The sequence below is a fragment of the Lissotriton helveticus genome, chromosome 8 (genome assembly GCF_964261635.1).
Source record: "Lissotriton helveticus chromosome 8, aLisHel1.1, whole genome shotgun sequence".
Classification (NCBI taxonomy): Eukaryota; Metazoa; Chordata; class Amphibia; order Caudata; family Salamandridae; genus Lissotriton; species Lissotriton helveticus.
Window position 1 is genome coordinate 1,635,265,956 of NC_136069.1, and position 13,410 is coordinate 1,635,279,365.

Genomic DNA, 13,410 nt, shown 5'->3' on the forward strand with positions numbered 1-13,410 from the left:
CCCCTAACAGAAACCCCTTCGAGGGTTGGAATTATCACCGCAAGGAAGGTGAGTAACTGCGACTAAACAGTCTGGAGAAAATACAACATAGTTGTTACGCTCATAGGAAATGCGAATATATCTAAAACATGTCTTCTTGATTCCTTTTCATTACACAGAAAAAGGAACACTCGAGGAAAATAGGTACCCCGAGCACTTATTTCAGTTTAATAGTATGCATGCCACTATAGTTCTACTCTCAACCTCACAATTCAAGCCCTCACCCCCCCAAATAATAGTCTCACAATACACAATCACATCTGAAAAGCATGACTCGACCAATCACTGGTTTCTCCATATCTCAATGGGTGCACCTGAGAAAACCCTAGATATCCAGAGGGTAAATTATGTACAACTGAAGTTGGTCTCTGAACACAACTTCCATTAGTTTAACATCCACAAATGTATATGAGCACTGTAAATAAAACCCACCACTTCTTACCGATGTAACATACAATGATGTATAACAAGTTACAATTTTAAGACCAAAACTATGATGGTTACAAATGTTATTTTATCACTTAACAGCCTTGAAAAAGTCAAGGGTTACATTCCCTACTGACGAAACACGTGTTGGCTGTAACATCTATCAAAATTAAAAAACAACACTCGCGGAACAACCTACATGACGAGGAACTCAAAATTTTTAATCTTACAGAATTTATGTATGAATGAAATACACATGTGCAAATCTGTGCGGAATACTGTAAACGAGTGCTAAGGAGTGTTCAAATGTTTTGAGGCTTAGCACATGACAATGTTAAGTTGGCGAGTAAAAATGTGCAGCCCTAAGCCTGGATTTCAAGTGCTAGAATGTCACCTGGTGAGATTTTTCTCAACGTGGGCAGTTGTGTCAGGACGCGACCATTCGCATTGAGAAAGCTGACGCTTGAGTAGAAGTCTTCTGGAGCAGCAGAAAGAAGAAGCGCCCTCTGGCGTGCCGTGTGCTGCCGTTCACGCTCTCAGCACTAAATATCAGTGTGAGCAACGCGCGTGATGAATTCTGCCCGCTCGCAGAACACCGTGGAATCTGGTGGAGTTTTTATGTAACTTTGCAGAATTCTGAGGAGTGAAACTCTGTGAACTCCACCAACCCCTAAACTTGATGTGATGCACATGCCATTATTCTTCCATCCCAGGCCATCGAGAAGTAAACAGCTTCACAAGCTCTTGTCATGGCAATTTGTCTAATGGTCTACAGTCTATTCTGTTATACATGCCATTCCTTACCTCACTTGTGCTCAAAACAAATCGTAACAATCCATATTTGTAGACAATGCTGATTGTATATCTTCCACTCTCAGAAGGATTTTCAGTTACATTGATTAGTGTTGATTGTTAGTCTTTATGGCCTAACGAATGCAAAACTTTCTGATAAAGAAACCCAATTGTGTTCATGCTTTTGGAGAGCTCTTTGCAATGCACTATGAAATGACGAAGTTCTTTCTTGTGGTTATCCCCCCTGTCAAATGGGCAAACAAAACAAACTAATCAGGGTTCAGAAGAGAGTCTTTATTTTTACTGCAATGCCATTCAAGCCGACTGAACTTCTGATTTGCCAGTCACAATTTTTTTTATAACAGTCCAACTCATAGTGATGCTATTGTTTAACCAGTTTTCTGTTTTCCATTTAAGACTTTTTCTTTCTCCATTTCACATTGACTCTTAGTTCCAGCAGATAAACTTTATATGAAACATCTGTGAAAATAATAACAATTAGTCTTTGAAAGGTTATGCCATCTTTCTAAGGTCAAGATGAAAGAATATGAGCCTAGAGCTATTTTATCTTCCTCGCCTCCCAGTGTTAAAGTAGGTTTCTCTTCCTTCTCATGGTGCTTTGACAACTGCAACTATTCGCCTGAAGATGCCTCGCATCTGAAGGATTCATCCTGTCTTTTAAACTTTGAAATTGAAACCACATATTCATGATATCCTAGTCTACCCTCAGAACCACAACCTATTTTGCTGCAAAGTCAACTGGAATATGAAGTTTCGAAAGCCTGATTTCCAAACTGCCAAAGGCTATCTTCAATTTTAATACAGTGGAACAATTATCCATCTGGTGAACGCATTTAGGAAGATTTTTTTCATTCCATCCCCTTTATTGACTACTCATTTTTTTGACTGGCACCCAGAAAAATACAGAGTTTTAGAAGGGTGCCATACTGTTACATCTATGGTCCATGAGAGTTCAGGGAGTGCTCATTTGAAACATTAACTGCACAAAAATGGCTGCCGCCTTGGTGGACTAACTGGTTCTTGGTACTCGCGGTGACTTCCAGATGTGACTTCATTCATGTGAAATATTTTTTTCATATTTCTTTTATTAAAGTGAGTAGGGCGCATCCGCGTACTTGCAGCCGTAATAATAATAACTAACCAGGAAGTACCGCTACAGTGCGGTGGCCATTTTGTGACTGTTCATATTCTAGCTTTCGTGACGCTCATGCGCGTCACTCACTGAAGTCACCGTGACTACCAAGAACCAGTTAGTCCACCCAGGGGGCAGCCATTTTTGTGCGGTTAGCATTTCAGTGCATACACACACGCTCACGTACAATGCAGAGGCTACTGGTTACTTAAACAGAGTCATCGCATACAAACCTCGTTCATCGGAGCCACGGGTAGGCTGCTTGGGTGAGAGCAGCTTCGACAATGTAAGTACGGCACTGCTGATCTCCCTAGGCAACGAGTAATTTCATTTATGAGGTACCATTTTTGAGGATTTCATTTCTTATCATTAAACCCTTTGATTGCCACAGTCTTTGACTACAAGCACTGCTCACCTCCTGTGTTTAAGCTCATGGGGCCTTAGTTTAGCTCCAAAAATGTATGTTTTCTCATTGTGTGTTTTTTACATTTACTCCAGTGAGTTGCGTTCAGCCGACAACACACACGGAGACTTTGCGAGTCCCCTTTTGAACACTTAATCGAGCTCCCTGAGAAAGGGCAATCTGCCCGAAATGCATTGGAGCATTTATGATTATGAAAACAATTAAAATGATGTTGATGAATTGAATCTACATTATGAAAACATAAAAAATCGTTACTAATACTGAAAATAAAGAAACTCATGAAAATAATGGAGTCTTCTCATATATGAAGAACCAGAGGGAGTGCCCAAATACTGGGATGTTCACACATATTGTGTGCACACGTCTTTAAGATTTTTTACATTTATCTCACATATTATCTCTCCAGGCAGACAGTCACATGATTTCTCTCTCGTGTTTATAGCACGGTGACACCACAAGATCACCAAATATGGATTTGATAAATATAGATGGCGGCCCATTTAGAGTGTGTGTTTTTTGTAATTTGTCTTGTATTGTCTTGTACGTCATGACTAAGGGCAGCACTGCGCCCACATGAATGAACTATGAGTAATCGTATACGAGTGAAAATACATCACTAAGTGACCTTCCACAAGTTTCACAAGTTTGGTGATGTGGTCTTTGAAAAGCATATATCGCTGTGATAATCATGTTTTATGCTATCCGTCCAGATTAAGTTACAGAATATACTATTTAGGTATTGTATGACTGCATGTTTTACAATATGCACACTAGACTATGACATTGATCAGGCATACCACATTGATTTCTTGTAGAGTGGTTCAGGGATCAACCACTTTCGTCCTGAAGAGAGGCCAAGGGGAAGGCTTTGAAACATGTAGACCAGGGAGGAAACAGCCCATTATAGCATACATCCTCCTCTGCCCGTTTTTACTAATACCAGCTATAGGGAGTATTAAAGGTAGTTTCCACGCAGGCAGGTATTTTGTAACTCACTACATTGCCTCTGACCCTTCCACTCTCACACCAACACATTGAATCACCTCACTAATAAGTGCTCCCATGTCTCTGTCGGTCGCATCATGCCCGTCCCACAGCGGGGCAGGAAGAACCCAGTGATGAAGCATGCCACCAAGGGACCTTTTGGTGAGTGATGGTTATTTTAACAAAACATTTTGTTTTCCTATACATTTTTAGGAAAACCTATTGTCTTCTAAACACTCACTTTAGAACCAATTCCGAAAGGACAGCATCTACTATGAGTGAAGTGCGGTCTTTGTTTTTTCGCAATTTATAAAGGAGGCTGAGTCCACAGCTTACAGAACCTCTTCACTCCCTCTCTTGTGTGTGGTTATTATTCTCATAGTGAGACACCTGGTTTAATATTGGTTACATTGGTATATTGTGTTTTGTCACACAGCACTGGCTTGATAGCCATATTTTTTTGTGATTATGTTAACGGTTGCCCTGAACCCATAAATTCTCCATGCAAACCCCTTGAAGTTAGCCTTGGACTAGTCATCCACGCCTATCCAGAGAGTCAAGGAGGCTTCAGTGAGAAGCCTCCACTTTCTTTTGAGCACTTGGTATCTTTTCCACGGATTGATTGGGACCCTAAGCATTCTGGGGCAGGTTTACAAGCCCCTTGCGCCTCTTTTACGCTGCCGTTGCGTCACTTTTGTGATGCAGCGGCGCAAAACCAGTGACATGCTGTGGGATATTTACAACGTGACGCATCTGGGCGATGCATCACATTGTAAAGCCCTGTGCCAGAAGTAGATGTTCCTGCGCAGGGGAGGGCGTTTCGGCACAGGAACTCCAAAGCACAAGATTTCACTCAGTCACTTTTGAGCCCATGCTGCGTCAAAACCCTGCGCCTGCTTGAAGCAGGTGTAAGGATTGATGCAGCATTGTAAAGATAGGGCACCCCAGAGCCTTGCTGGAGCTGCGTCGCGCTTGCGATGCAACTCCAGCAATGCGCCGTCTTTACGGCACAGATGCATCACGCTTCTGTCCGTTTTTGCCCCATGGTGCGCAGCATTGTAAATGCGGCACGTCTATGGTGGCGGAGCCAGGACACACAATACCTGGCGCATCCCTGCTGATATGCAGGGATGCGCCAGTTATTGTAAATCTGCCCCTTTTTTTTTTTAAGAAAGCCGAGTGTCCCCTGTCACCACCTTCTCTGAAGAACCTGGACTGACAATTTACATGGCAACTGTATTGTAAGTTTCCCCCCAATACTGGGGCTTCCCAAATGTGTAGTATGTGTTGTCCAGTGCTCCATATCCGCAAGGGTCTGTCTTTGTTGCCATTCCACCTCCTGTGCATTCTGTGGTTCTAGCCTTTCAAGAAAACACCCCGTGAGCAGAAAATGCCAGCTAGGCAGGGCTTGGACAAAGTCTGTTTCTTGTTAGTTATGTAGAGCAATATCCATTTTTTATTGTAGGGGTGCATTATCATAACACGTGTTCACTGCATCTGCATATAATCTTATGTTGTCTTAACCTAAGTGTTAGAATTTTGTAATATGGTAACATGAATGTGACGTATTTAGGCTATCGTATAGAATATGTGAAGAATTAATGTGAAATAATTAAATGTAACCAGCAGAAACACTAACAGAAGCACTTGTTTCGTGCAACTCATGACCATTTATTACTGAAGGTGTTTATTAATTGTGTCATTGTATATGTAGTTAGGAATATTAATTAAACGTGCCTCATTTCCTATGTAAATTCGTAAAGCTCCTGTTCCAATTCTCTTATGTTAGCTGAATTCTGTAGGTCTGAAATGCATTTTCCCTGGAGGCTCTTGCATTAGAATTAATAGTTGAAACACATGTCCACGTTGGATTCTGTTTTTTCTAATGTTCCTGTCGCAGGTGGAAGAATCATCCTAGTTAGCTAGAAAAATTTCTCTGTTTTAGAAGTTAGTCAAGGAGAGAAGGGAATACATTGAGCGTTGATAGTGATAGTGGAGAACTGTTGTACTTTCTCATCAAAGAGAGCCTGGGAATCAAGGTCATCTAGCTGAGCTCAGGACCATCGCTGCCCAATGGGATGGTACCTATGAGCAGGTGGCCTGACTGGATGGTGTGACCCGGGAAGGAGCCGGAGACAGTACCCGTGCTTTTTGATGTATCATATCCAGGGGGAGAACTCGGGCTTGCCTAGAGAGAGAGATCATCTTAGAACAAATTCTGGCTTAGTAGCTTCATGCTGATTGACCCAAATGGTGTGGGGAAACTTCCTAGGAAGACTTCATACACTGACACCTTAAATGATACTGCCACGCAAATATGGATGTTTGTTTCCTAATCTTTTATATCCTGATACTCGAAATACTTATTCTGTGCATGTTGCACCGCCATAATTTCATTCGCAGATTTGGCTTTGTATTAGCTCCAATGCATTTCTACACCCTCATCTTGAGGGTGCCTGTACGTCCAGTTATTTGTGGCTTTGTAGTAAATCAAGTAACCTTATTTGGTAGTCTGCTATTCTTAAGAGTCATAGTGAATTGGAATTGAAATTATTGACCAGCCAATGGTTTCTCTCCCCCCCCCCCACACATTTTCAGGCTGAAAAAAAGTACCATTGACTCGAGGTTCTAGAGCGAATATAGAAAACGGAATTCGGCTCCTTCATTAGGCATGCCTGATTTGTGCTTGGCTCTACTTCCATACTATTACAAGGCCAGGGGCCATAGCATGTGAGGGGTTCTGCCCTTTGTGAAAGAGGTTGTTATCACAGTGTCCTTTTACCGCCATCTTGGGCTACTGAAGACTTCCAAATACAGTGCAACCCATGAAATTCCTTAAACCATGACATAAACCCCCTTCTCCTCTCATAAACCCTCCTTGAAGCCTGTAGAGATCTTTTCTGAACTGCACGCGCTCTGCCAGGGAGAGAGGAGCCTCGTTAGTAAGAGGATGGATGTGCACACATGATAATGCACTGCGTTTTTTTAAATGAACTTTCCAAGCGCTGAGAGCCATGACAGCGTGCACAGTTTCCAGCTCTATCTTTCATTGATGAGGAATTACTGAGAATGAGGATGGTGAAGGGTTCTTTAAATATAATGCAAAAGAAGAGAAAAAATGGGAGATCTTGTTAAAGTATAGAACATATGGGTACAAAAACCATGCAAAATTAAACTGTGGATACAGATCAGCTAAGTATGCGTCCAAGGGAAGACAAAGCTTTCTGCTGAGGGAAATGCCTGCACACTGGGTAATTTTAAGAGATATTGCGAGAGTAAAATAAGGAAAGAACTACGGCTTTCATGATAGTCTGTGCCTCTAAGCCAAGTAGACATTACATGATCATAAGAACATGCTTCACAATGACATTTCAATGAGTTCAAAATATAGCAATCAACCTGTTTTGCATGCAAAGCATTGGGCTCTCATGCGGTAAACGAAAACCAGTAAGCCCTATTTTCATTCCCAGTACAAAGGTACAAAGGTAACAAGCATTGGCAAAGCCTGTGGGTCCGGTGTTGGCCCCAAACCTTTTACCAATTTTTGTTTTTGCAAAAGTGTATTGTTCACATAACGACCTCTTTAAATCTAAAAAAATTAAAAGAAACAAAGGCTAAAGGCAAAAGTGTTTTTGCTCTTAGAAAAGAGCACATTATTATGGTACACCCAGCGCTGAAGGGAACTACTTTATGTGTCAATGGGCACCATGTGAAATTGCAACATGCCATAATTCATAATAAAGTCACTCAATGGCTGAAATGGTCGAACATTTCCCCTTGATGCATGCTAGAGAGTGTGAATGAAAAATGTGAATGACACAATCCGGGACCACTGGATAAAGTCTGGTTGAACAATACAAGTAACTATGTTACACATACTTTTAGTAAAATCAAACGGTTGTGTCTACAAAAGAACTAAAAAACCATCAGTCTGTAACTGGTTGCTAGCTTCATGTTTGAGAAAGAAAACAAGAAAGAAAGGAAGGGTGGAAGAAAGGAAGGGAGAAAAGGAAGGGAGGCAGAAAGAAGGAAGGATGACAGACGAAAAGAAAGTAAGAAGGGCAAAAAGGAAGGAAGCAAAAAGGAAAAAAGAGGCAAAATGGAAAAAAGAAGGCAAAAACAAGGAATACGAAAAAAACAAGGCCAGAAGAAGGAGGAAAGCAAGCATATTAAAAGAAGCGAAAAAAGAGGAAAAGAAAAAAGGAAAGAGGTCAGAAAAGATAGAATAGAGGAAAGAAAGGGAAAAGAAGAGAAAAGAAAGAAAGAAAGGAAAAAAGAAAGCAGAAAGAAACATAGAAGGAATAAAAGAAAAAAGCAAAGAAGCAAAGACGACTGAAAATAAAGAAAGAAGGAAAATAAATATAGGATACAAAAACAGCAACACATGAGAAAAGAATGTAATGTAATATAATCAAAATGTCTAAAGCACACTATCACCCCACAGGCATCGTGGCACTGAGAATGACAGAGGTTCCTCTAAATGCACAAATTTACCCACCGGATGAATAACCAGCACTACATTATAGGGAAGAGATCAGGTTTAAGTTGTTTCCTAAACTGAAGGAACTCTTCTATTTGTCTGATATTGGGCTGGAGATTGTTCCACAGATGGGCAGCCGCACAGCTAAATGCACTCCCCCCAAACCTGGAGGTTCTTATTCTGGCGGTACATACCAGATGAGCAGTGGAAGAACGTAGGTTTTGTGATGGGGAGTGCCAGGCAAAAATTTTCTGCAGTGGCAAAGGTCCAAGTCCATGAAGGGCCTTGAAGACAATGCATAATGATTTGAAGTGAATTCTCTGAGCTAGAGTGAGCCAGTGGAGATCATTGAGAGCCACAGAGACAGAATCACCTTGTGTCCTCTTTAAAGCTAACTTTGCGGCTATTGCCTGTATTCTTTGCAATTTCATAATGAGGAAATTGGGCGCACCGAGGAGCAAGGCATTGCAGTAGTCATTGCAGTAGTCCAAACGGCTCAAAATAATACTTCTAACTACTAGATCCCTGGCTGACAAAGGTAACATAGGGAGGATTTTCTGCAAAGCTTTGATGAGGCTGAAGCAGGTTTTAACTGTTTTATTCACTTGTTTTTCCAGAATCAACTCGTTGTCAAAAACGACCCCCAGATTAAGCACTGCTACCGCTGGTATCGGAGGCGTATCTGCCTGAATGGGCCAAAAGTTGTCTGAAAGGAAGGAAAGAAAAAGGAAAAAAGTCAAAAGGAAAGAGCAAAGGAAAGAAAGTAAAAAGAAAAGAGCAGAGAAAAAGGGAGAAAGGGTAAAAATGAAAGAAGGTAAGAAAGCTAAATAGAAAGAAAGAAGGAAATATAGAACGAAAGGAAGAAAGAAAGAAGGTAAAAATGAAAGAACAAAAGCAAAACAAAAGAAGGCAAAAAAGAAAAAAAGTCAGACAGATAAAGTGTACAGAATGCAAGAAATAAAGGTGCATAAAAAAAGCCAAGAAGGAAATATAGAAGGAAAGGAAGAAAGAAAGAAAGAAAGAAAGAAAGAAAGAAAGAAAGAAAGAAAGAAAGAAAGCAGGAAATAAGGAAAGAAAAGAAGGTATTAAAAAAAGGTAGAATAAAAGAAAAAATAAAGAAAAGGAAGAGGGAAAGAAAAAAGCAAAGAATGCAGAAAAGAGAGAAAGATGGTAACATAAATAAAGATGGAATGAATGAAAGAGAAGGAAAATAGAAAGAATGAAGGGAAGAAAAAGTACAGGAGACAAAAAGTAAGAACAAACAAAACAAAAAAGAAGGGAATAAAAAGGATATGAGGCAAAAAAAAGAAAGGCAGAAAGAAAGCAAGAAAGAAAGATGGAAATATAGAAGAACAAGAAAAAGGAAAGGGGGAAAAAGGAAGGAAAAAAAGAAGACAAAAAAAAAGGTAGTGAGAAGGAACGAAGGCCAAAAAGAAAGAAAGAAAGGAGGAAAGAAGGAAAGAAAGAAAGGAAGAAAGAAAGAAAGAACGAAAGAAAGAAGGCAAAAGAGAAAGTAAGGAAAAAAGAAAGGATGGAAAAAGGAAAGGAGAAAAAAAAATAAAGAATGAAGAAAAGAAAGAAGGAATGAAGGAAACAAAGAATGAAAGCATGAATGATAGAAGCAAAGAATCCAAAAAAAAGAAAGAAAAAAGAAAGATGAGAGAGCGCAAACTGACTTAAATGTATGAGTACATCACACTTACCTGTAGTAAGCACAAATCATGAGGAGAAATGCCATGAGTGCTAATAGTATCTGCAAATATATTCTGAATGTATAGCTAATGTAGAGATTTAAGTAGAAGTGGAACTAATACAGAAATGTGTGACATTATATGATTTTATTAGATGTGAGTATTTTTGAATCCATGTCGTGAAGCTGCTAAAACATAAGATGGTATGCGGTTAAACGCAGAACGTGGTAGGCCTCAGAGCCAGAGCTGGAGGGAAAGGGAAGATGGTTCTTTTCACGACACAGATTATATTAAGGTTTTTGGTCATTGCATTTAATAGGCCATGATTTATAGAAATGTTTACTTAATAATAGAATAAGAGTATTAACATGCTTTAATTAAATGAAGAAGTTGAATATTATAATCATAATGAGAAATATTGTAGGCCTGAAATGTTTTAGCATTGATTTACACGTACATGTCTGGGCTGAGAAATGTTGCAAGCCTTTTTCTTTTTAGAAGTATATGAGAGTTGGGTTCTTGGCTACAGATATCTGTCTGCAACAGGAAAGGGGGGATCCAATTATAAATGAATGAATAGAGGTCTGTTCAGTAGACGGCCCAGACATGGAGGAGGGTTTTGGAATGTTTAAGGGGTATCAGCGGGCCGGAGAAGAGCCTGAGAAGCAAGGTCAACTCTAACGCATGAGGCCCAAGACAAAGCATCATGGAAAAAGCCAGAAGTTGCACCACGTGAGGGGCGTTCCGCAAGGGGCGTCTCAAATGTTGTTGACTGTTTTGTATTAGGGACAGCACCCCTGGGTGGAGTTAGAGCAGATACCTGAGGACCCTTTAGAGAGCGGATGGGTAGGCAGTGAGGGGTCATGACTGGAGAACTTTAGGTTTTCACCAAGAGACTTAGAGTGAGTGACTTCCCTTGGGGGTCATTCACTGCTGACACCTTTGTTAGGTTGGGATTTGGTTAAGTAGGGATACCATCTAGAACAGGGTAGGGACGCCTAACCTGTGTTTGTTTTCCTCCAACCTAAATGAAGGAGAGATATGCGTCCATGCTGATAGCTTTATTATTCTTAGAACTTGTGTTAGTGATTTCTGTTGCTCGTCTGAGGGCTTTTCGAGAGCACATGTATGTAATTGGACCTGTGTATCTCGTGAATCTCATTCTGAGATGCCTGTATTTGCAGCTCATTATATCTTTACAATAAACTTTTGAAAACTAGAAGTTGTCCGTGATCTTTGGGAGTAGAGTCCTTTCTTGGGTGAACTAGCTTGGAAATAGGTGCACTTTCTTTCCTTACAGACAGGCAACAAAGGTTCAGTCGACCAGATCGAGGTTTGGATCAATAGATATAAGGTATCGATCAAAATCTCGCCCTTTCAAAGACATGAAGAAAGAAAGAAAGGAAGAAAGAAAGAAAGAAAGTGTTATATTCCATATAGGTACCCCATATCGGCACAGGTAACATTGCAACCGTTCACCTATATTCTTCCCTACATAACGGTTCTTAAGGACTGACCATTTACCTAGTTTCAACACTGCATTCAGAACGCAGGTTGTTCCCTAGTTCGAATCTCATACATTATGCATGAGGTTTCTTGGAAGCACAGCAGGACAACCATCTCCTGTATAATATCTGTGTATAAAGTTCAGGCCCGACGTCATCCTTTAGGCTGACACAGTAACACAGCAAGGTAGGACCCCTGGGGAGACTTATGGCTATATGTACATCAAATCTTGCTTACAAGGACAGAGGAAACCGAGACTTCCCGGCTATATATATATATATATTCACTGAAAAAACCATAGGTTATAGACCATATATAGTTAGGAATTAGCATTTACAAAACCTTGAAAATTCACTGAAAAAACCATAGGTTATAGACCATATATAGTTAGGAATTAGCATTTAAAAAACCTTATTTTACTCACACAAAACCATTGAAATTCCATATATAGTTAGTTGCACTAACTATATATCGCGCACCCGCAATCCACTGCTGATCATGTCACATATTACATCATTCATGACATGGTCAGTGACATCACTGATGACATCACTGATGACATCTCAAATGACATCACTGATGACAACATCCAGTGACTGTATTTTTCTGTAAAGTTAAAATATGTCTTGAGTGGATGTATAAGTGTCTGGATGAAGGATTTAGTAGGTGCATGACTGACTGTATGAGTGAGTGATTAAATGTGTCTCACTGAATGCATTGGTTAGTGACTAAACTGTCTTAATTTGTGCATCATTATGTCTGTTGTTCTGTAATTAGCTATACGAGAGGCTATATGTGTTATTAATTGGTTGCCCAAGTATTTCTATGGGAGATTGAGTTTGTGTGGGGGTGGCTGGAAGGTGTGTGACTCTATGCATAGATGTGTGAGCAGTTTATTCACTAGGTGTATGAGTTCAAGAGTGCATGTGGAAACAGCTACATGGGCAGTTGACTGTGTGCATGAGTGTATTGATGAGTGAATGGATATCTCAATGCTACATGTCATAGTAAGTACATATGTAAAACACAGTACATGTGAGAGTTGGCATATATAAATAACTGTGCATGAGAGCCACTGAATGAGTGAGTGTTTGTATCGATCATTGTGAACTTGTATCAGGGATTGTATAAGAGAGTAAATATGTGTTAGTATATGTTTCAATAAGTAAGGTGTGTTTAACTGTATAGTTGAAGAAATGGAGGTGAGATTGTTTCTTTGCATGACTGACTGGGTGTGTGAGTAACTCCATGGATGAGTGGCAGTGTGTGAGTGTCTGTATACACTGAGTGTATCTAAGGTTATATTAGAGTCTGAAGAGGTTTATCGTATTAGCACAAGAATGATGTCAAATGAGATGTCATCAGTGATGTCATTTGAGATGTCATCAGTGATGTCATCAGTGATGTCACTGACCATGTCATGAATGATGTAATATGTGACATGATCAGCAGTGGATTGCGGGTGCGCGATATATAGTTAGTGCAACTAACTATATATGGAATTTCAATGGTTTTGTGTGAGTAAAATAAGGTTTTTTAAATGCTAATTCCTAACTATATATGGTCTATAACCTATGGTTTTTTCAGTGAATTTTCAAGGTTTTGTAAATGCTAATTCCTAACTATATATGGTCTATAACCTATGGTTTTTTCAGTGAATTTTCAAGGTTTTGTAAATGCTAATTCCTAACTATATATGGTCCATAACCTATGTTTTTTTCTGTGAATTTCATTGGTTTTTTAACAGCTAATATCTGTAGCTGTAAAATGTATTCTTCTTTAAATCCAAAAATATATTTTATATGTTTATGAATAATTTTTTTTTTAAATATTTTTTTTTCTTCGTTCCCGCTTCGCAAATCGGGAAGCTTCCCGTTAGCTGACCTTGATGCCGCGAAATAGACCGCGAGCCGGT

At 39.8% G+C, this 13,410-nt stretch overlaps 1 long non-coding RNA gene across 1 annotated transcript in view; it reads right to left on the reverse strand.

Annotated features, from left to right (window-relative positions):
- Positions 1–1,540: 1,540 nt before the first annotated feature.
- LOC144772108 (uncharacterized) overlaps positions 1,541–13,410 on the reverse strand; it is a 388,983-nt gene continuing 377,113 nt past the window's right edge. The window contains exon 7 of the long non-coding RNA XR_013599646.1: positions 1,541–1,737. This is a non-coding gene — a long non-coding RNA (uncharacterized LOC144772108). The remainder of the gene's footprint in view (positions 1,738–13,410) is intronic.